The sequence below is a fragment of the Physeter macrocephalus genome, unplaced genomic scaffold, assembly GCF_002837175.3.
Source record: "Physeter macrocephalus isolate SW-GA unplaced genomic scaffold, ASM283717v5 random_439, whole genome shotgun sequence".
Taxonomy (NCBI): domain Eukaryota; kingdom Metazoa; phylum Chordata; class Mammalia; order Artiodactyla; family Physeteridae; genus Physeter; species Physeter macrocephalus.
The window spans coordinates 18,972-26,677 of NW_021145725.1; positions in this window are offsets into that span (position 1 = coordinate 18,972).

Consider the following 7,706-nt stretch of genomic DNA (forward strand, 5'->3'; position numbering starts at 1 on the left):
TGGTGGGCAAGGGAAGGGGTGAGGGTGAGACATGCCAGGTGCAGCTGGCATGTCTTGGGAAGAGGCCGGAGATAGCAAATCTGAGCGAGAATGCAGCTGTCACCACTGCTGAGACGAGGGAGAATGAATTCTTAGACATTATCACACAAACCTCTTCTCACTCCAACCAAGAATAATGATAAGATCTGCCCTTTACTGAGCACTTCTTTTTGCCCATTACTATGCTGAGTTCATCACATGTGTTATTTGATCACAAGAATGTAAGCCCCATGAGGGCAGGGACTATGTCCATCACGTTCACTGCTGAATTCCCAGAGCCTAAAACCAGCGCCTGGCACGGAGCTGTCTCTCAGTAAATGTTTGCTGACCAAAGAAACAATTCCCCACAGCAGTACTAAAAGTGGTACTCGGATGCTAACGCACATCTATGGAATCTAAAAAAACGGTACTGATGAACCTAGTGGCAGGGCAGGAATAAAGACGGAGACTTAGAGAATGGACTTGACACGGGGAGGGGAAGGGTAAGCTGGGACGAAGTGAGAGAGTGGCATGGACTTATATACGCTACCAAATGTAAAATAGATAGCTAGTGGGAAGCAGCCGCATATATGTTTAATTGATTCACTTTGTTGTACAGCAGAAACTAACACAACGTTGTAAAGCAATTATACTCCAATAAAAATATAAAAAATAAAATATACGGAGAAAAAATTTAAAAATATAAAAAATAAAACTGGTACTATGCTGTCTCTGTCGCAGGCAGCAAGCTCAGTAGAGATGGATGCATACCCCACAAAGCCAAAGGAGTACTTCATCAAGGGGAGGCAGCCTGCTACTGACCGTAACAGCCATTCCTGGCGTCTCAGATAGCTTGTTTTCAGCACAAGCACCAAGCTCCTAGGAGACCACATTAATAATCAGAAGGTTGCTTGGTGAGTAGGAAGTCAGAGCAAAGGGTGTTGGAGAGTCTGGAGGGACGGCTCCCCAGGAGGGGAGGGGCACCCAACAGACTTCCCCATCTCACAGAGGATCTGTTTCCCTGGGCAATGCTCCATCTGCCCTGCCCTGCTGACTCCTTGATCCTTGGCACTTCCCCTGCCCCCGCCCCCTGCCCTACATTTCTTTTTTTTTTTTTCCTCTTTATTTTATTGGGGGGAAATTCACATAACATAAAAGTCCATTCATCCATCGATGGACACTGGGGTTGTTTCCACCTTTTGGCTATTGTGAATAGTGCTGCAACAAATATGTGTATGCATGTATTGAAGTACCTGTTTTCAATTTCTTTGGGTATATACCTAGGATTGGATTGCTGAGTCATATGGTAATTACTACATTTACATTTTTGAGGAGCCATCAAACTGTTTTCCACAGAGGCTGCACCATTTTATACTCCTGCCCACAATGTATGAGGGGTGCCCCCTTTCCTCTGCTCCCTTCCTTTCTTCCGAGAGATTCCAGCTTTCTTAGGTATATCCATCACCTTCCAGCCATACCTCTCAAAGAAGCCCCATGTTTCTCAGGGGTGATTGGCGTCACCTGCATCAAATCTGCCTGGGATACTAGTTGAAAAGGCAGATGCCTGGGATCCACCTTGACTTATCTGGGGCTAAGGCCCTAGAACCCTTGCTTGGTTGGGAGTTCCCCAAATATCTTCAAATATGTACAGGTCTCTGTCTTAGGTGACTCACTTCTTCAGGTGACCCATCTCCTCCCTTATATGCAACTTCTTCCTCGAGTTTCACTGACAGAGAGTAATCTTAGCTCCAGGTTTTGGAAGTAAGACTTTTGCACGCATGGCCTGAGTTCAGCATTACATAAGAGCTTCTAAAGTGCTTTAGAGAATAAAAAAATTGATGAGAGCTTGCAAGAGCCCACAGACTTGGTGAATTCAGGTTTGTTTATATGTTTTTTTAAAAAAGGTCCCATTACTCTAGTTACCTTGCCTCCGCTTAAAAGCCAACCCAAGGCAGTACAGGTTAGGCTCCCAAAAATCCTGAGGAGAGATCGCTGTGGGAGTGAACTCAGAGGAGGGCAAAGCGGGCCAGAGCTGGAGGCTCGGCTCAGACTTCAGTGGGGCTTGATGTGAGCTGAGTTCAGAGCCTGACTTGGGTGTTTGGGAGGGGCTGAAACAGGTAGAGGAGGAAGGGCAGATTCCTGGCTGAGCAAAGGTCAGTAAGAAAAGCAGAAGGCAGGTGAGAGGGGCCACTTAGCTGCTGGCACCTGTTAAGGCCAATTAACTTCACTCCCTGGCTTGTCCAGTGACCACACCTCGCCCCTACCCAGCTCCTGCGTAGGGTTCAGCTGCCAGCCTGCAACTTCCTTCGGGCTACAATTCACAGAGGCCTGGAGCCAGTTTCCCTGACAATGGGCCAGGGAGCGTCTCACCTTTGACCAGCGCTGGGCTCCCTACCTGCCCCTCTTACTCTCCTCCCCATCCCAACCCTAATCCTAAGAGCCCACGGTTAAGTCCTGCTACCGGACCTCACCACAGGTTATCCTCCCCACGACAGAGCGCATCCCTTATACCCCCAGGCAGAATGTGGGCTGGGTTGTTTTTCTGGCAGATTCACGTGGACCCACCCTTAACTCTCGCCAGGCCCCTGGACAGGTGTGAAAGGGCTTATCCAACGGGACTGTGGGTGGCAGCGGACCTGACAAGCTGGGAGGCGGCAGGCCAAGAGTCCAGCAGAGCGGCAGGGCCTGGCTGGCCGGCAACTAGCCTAGCAGACCGGAGCCCCGCTGCCTTCTGCTTGGGTCCCGGGGCCGAGGCCGCTTTTCTCCCCTCCCCGCCCTGGTTTATCCCTGGCCTGGTTGATCTGGGAAGCTCTGGGCAGAAACTGAGGTGGCACAGCAGCCCTGCCAAGGCCAAGCCAGGGTCAGCCGTGCTAGGGTGACTCACAGGGTGAGGGGCTCAGTGCCTTCCCAGCGGCATGGGGTCCGCTGGCTCTACGTCCTTGGTTCCCACCAGCCAGAAGGCCCCTCGAGGCTAATCGAGACCTGCTCTGTGCGGAGGTGGGGCTGTGGAAGCAGAGAGATGCCGAAAGCTGCCCCCTACCTCGAGATGGGGGCATTTGCCCTCTAGGGGATATGTAGGGCAAGGGCCCTGCTACACTGAGAGGGACAGTCACTGTCCTGCACTTTCCAGCCACATCAAAATATTGCTCTTTAAAAAACAAAAAAACAGGTGATGGTTGCACAACAATGTGAATGTACTTAGTGCCACTGAACTGTAAACTTAAAAATGGTTAAATTGACAAATTTTATGTCATGTGCCTAATGCCGCAGAAAACAAACACACAAAAAACCATAGGAGTAATGTTGCAATGCATTTATATTCTGTGCAATTTTGTCAACCTTGGGCATACATCATTCACACATGTATTTCTACAGGATAAATGCCAACTTCTTCCCCTATGCCATTGTTTTCTTCCATTCCACAGGTATTTTTCCTAAGAGCACTTCCTACTAAGTCTGTTTGGTAAAGTTATATATATTCCTCTTAATACTTTGGGCTCTTACTATTGCAGGACTGGTCCAGGGAACTGTGAAGGAGCTCTTTAACGCCTTCCTCAGAGGTTTGGGGATGACACATGGAGCCTTAGGACAAAGCAATGTGCATTGTGGTCGGCCTGCCAGAATTTTGCTAAAACTTGGCCTTCCCTCTCTCCTCTCCTTTCTCTAAGTCAGCCCCTCCTCCTTCCTTTCTCAGCCCCAGAGCTCAATCTTCCCTCCGGCCTCTGAGATAAGCTCCCTCAGAGAAAGGCAGTGGAGATAACCGTTTAGGGAGTCACCCCTGCAAGGCATTTCCGGTTCAACTGCTGACCCGAGCTGTAGCCCCAAAAGTGTGGATTGCAGCGCTAAGACCGGCGCTTAGGGGAGGTATCACTTGGGTGGGGCCTGTCCTGAATGTTCCCTCTGGACTTGCCGCCCCGCCCCTGTCTCCACTGTGCCTGCCCAGCCAAGCAGCTTCCCTAGCACCCTAGCCCGCCCACTTCTGAGGCAACACAACTTGCCTGGGCGCCCCCTACAGACACTGATGACCTTCAGGGGAGCCCTGAAACCTCCTCGCTTTCAGCCAAGTGTGGAAAAGGATCTGAGCCCTCCTGAAACCCTGCTCCTCCACTGCGACATCGCCCAAGCTGCTGCCCACAGCAGCTGAAAAGAGGTGAGATCTTTTTGAAGTGATGAGAATGTTCTGGAATTAGATAGTGGTGATGGTTACACGACAATTTTTCGACTATACTAAAAACCACCAGATTGCACACTTTAAAAGGGTGAACTTTTGTAGTATGTGAATTATATTTCAATTAAAATAAAAGACAAGAGACTTCCCTGGTGGTCCGGTGGCTAAGACTGTGCGCTCCCAATGCAGGGGGCCCAGGTTCAATCCCTGGTCAGGGGACTAGATCCCACATGCCACCACTAAGAGTTCGCACGCCACAACTAAAGATCCTGCATGCCGCAACTAAGACCTGGCACAGCCAAAAAAATAAATATTTTTTAAAAATAAAATAAAAGACAGGGTGGGGGGACTTCCCTGGTGGCACAGTGGTTAAGAATCCGCCTGCCAGTGCAGGAGTCACGGGTTCGAGCCCTGGTCCGGGAAGATCCCACATGCCGCGGAGCAACTAAGCCCGTGCGCCACGACTGAGCCTGTGCCCTAGAGCCCGTGAGCCACAACTACTGAGCCCACGCGCCTAGAGCCCGCGCTCCACAACAAGAGTGACCACCGCAGTGAGAAGCCCACGCGCCGCAACCAAGACCCAATGCAGCCATAAATAAATAAATAGATAAATAAATGTATGTTCCTTTAAAAAGACAAGGGGGACTTTCCTGGCCGTCCAGTGGTTAGGACTCCACATTTCCAATGCAAGGGCTGTGGGTCTGATCCCTGGTCGGGGAACTAACATCCCACATGCCGCATGGCCAAAAATAAAAATAAAAGACAAGACCAGCCATTGGGGGACAAGAGGAGCAAGCTTGGTGTATGGGACAAGCTGAGCCTGTAGCTGCCCCAGGCCGTGAGACCCAACAGGCTGCAGAAAGTAGAAGCAGCACCCACACCCAACATCAGGAGAGAGAAAACCCCCGTCTTGGTTTATGGCTCTGGGCATGCGGGGGCCCCTGTCGCAGCAACCCCTGTGACCAATCTAACGACCACAGAGGCGTGCTTACAGTTTCCTCGTAATTGTTAAAGACTCTGCTCATTAAAGAAGTGTATTTTGGGGATTCCCTAGCGGTACAGTGGGGGTGACCCGGTTCAATCCCCTCGTCAGGGGACTAAGATCCTGCAAGCTGCCAAGCTGCCCAATATGGGCTACGTGGCCAAAAAAAAAAAAAAAAGAGGAGTGTATTTTCACCGCAACAGCTGATATCATCATCTATCTCAACTGGCCCTTCGCTCGGTGCTTTACTGCGTGTTCTGTGCACACAACTCCCAACACTGGCTCGCTGGCTGTTCCTCCTCCCAGAGGCTCATCAACTGGCTATAGGCAGGCTTCAAATATTTCGCTGATCTTGGCCTCGCGTCAAGCCCTGAAATAAAACGTGAAACAGCTCGAACATTTTGTCCCAGCCCATACCCGCCACTTCCACAGGCCCCTCGCCATCCTCACACAGGGATTTTTTAAAAAATAATTTATTTTTATTATTTATTTATTTATTTTTGGCTGCATTGGATCTTCATTGCCGTGCGCGGGCTTTCTCTAGTTGCGGTGAGCGGGGGCTACTCTTCGTTGCAGGGCGTGGGCTTCTCATTGTGGTGGTTTCTCTCTTTTTTTTTTTTTTTATTCTTATTGTCCCAGCCCATACCCGCCACTTCCACAGGCCCCTCGCCATCCTCACACAGGGATTTTTTTAAAAATAATTTATTTTTATTATTTATTTATTTATTTTTGGCTGCATTGGATCTTCATTGCCGCGCGCGGGCTTTCTCTAGTTGCGGTGAGCGGGGGCTACTCTTCGTTGCAGGGCGTGGGCTTCTCATTGTGGTGGTTTCTCTCTTTTTTTTTTTTTATTCTTATTTTTTTGGCTGTGTTGGGTCTTCATTGCTGCACGCGAGTTTTCTCTAGTTGTGGCGAGCGGGGGCTACTCTTTGTTGCAGTGTGCAGCCTTCTCATTGCGGTGGCTTCTCTTGCTGGGGAGCACGGGCTCTAGGTGCGCGGGCTTCAGTAGTTGTGGCACATGGGCTTCAGTAGTTGTGGCTCGCAGGCTCTAGAGCACAGGCTCAGTAGTTGTGGCGCATGGGCTTGGTTGCTCCGCGGCATGTGGGATCTTCCTGGACCGGGGCTTAAACCCATGGGCTTAGTTGCTCCGCGGCATGTGGGATCTTCCTGGACCGGGGCTTAAACCCGTGTCCCCTGCATTGGCAGGCAGATTCTTAACCACTGTGCCTGTGGTGGCTTCTCTTGTTGTGGAGCACAGGCTCTAGGCGCGCGGGCTTCAGTAGTTGCGCCACACGGGCTCAGTAGTTGCGGCTCGCAGGCTCAGTAGCTGTGGCGCACGGGCTTAGTTGCTCCGCGGCGTGTGGGATCTTCCTGGACCAGGGCTTGAACCCGTGTCCCCTGCATCGGCAGGCGGATTCTTAACCACTGGACCACCAGGGAAGTCCCCCAACACAGGGATTTTATTGCCAGTCTCACAGCAGTGGACAGTGGACAGTGCCTTCTACAAAAGAGACCAGGGATTCTTCTGAAAGAGGAATGAGAAAGCTGTAGTGTTTCTGGCACAGTGTTTCCCAGTTCAAACACATGCTAACCCATCTGTGGCTGAGGAAGGGCGTTTTAAAAAAATTTATTTTACTGAAATATAGTTGATTTACAGTGTTGTGTTAATTTCTACTGTACAGCAAAGTGATTCAGTTATACATATATATACATTCTTTTTCATATTCTTTTCCATTATGATTTATCACAGGATAATTGAATACAGTTCCATATGCTATACAGTAGGAACTTGTGTGTATCCTTTCTATATATAAGAGTTTGCACCTGCTAATCTCAAACTCCCAATCCATTCCTCCCCTCCCACCCTCCCCCTTGGCAACCACAAGTCTGTTCTCTATGTCTATGAGTCTGTTTCTTTTTTTTTAGATAGGTTCGTTTGTGTCATATTTTAGATTCCACATATAAGTGATATTGTATGGTATTTGTCTTTCTTTTTCTCACTTACTTCGTATGATAATCTCTAAATTCATCCATGTTGCTGCAAATGGCATTATTTCATTCTTTTTTATGGCTGAGTAATAGTCCATTATATATATACCACATTTTCTTTATCCATTCATCTGTCAATGGACAGGTAGTAGTTGTGGCACGTGGGCTCAGTAGTTGTGGCTGAGCCCATGTGCCACATGTCTTGGCTATTGTAAATAGTGCTGCTATGAACACTGGGGTGCATGTATCTTTTTGAATCATAGTTTTGTCTGGATATATGCCCCAGGAGTGGTATTGCAGGATCATATGGCAACTCTATTTTTAGTTTTTTGAAGAACCTCCATACTGTTTTCCATAGTGGCTGCACCAATTTACATGGGAAAGGGCATGTTGGGTGCTTTTGCATTGTATTGGAAAAGGAAGATCAGGGCCCAAGACAGGAGAGAGAGGCTCCTACTGCCCTTGAAGATCTGCAGGGCCAAGGGTAGGTAGGACAGGGTGCTTGAGGAGGGGGCATGTACTTGGTCTTTTTCTTTCTTTCTTTCCCTT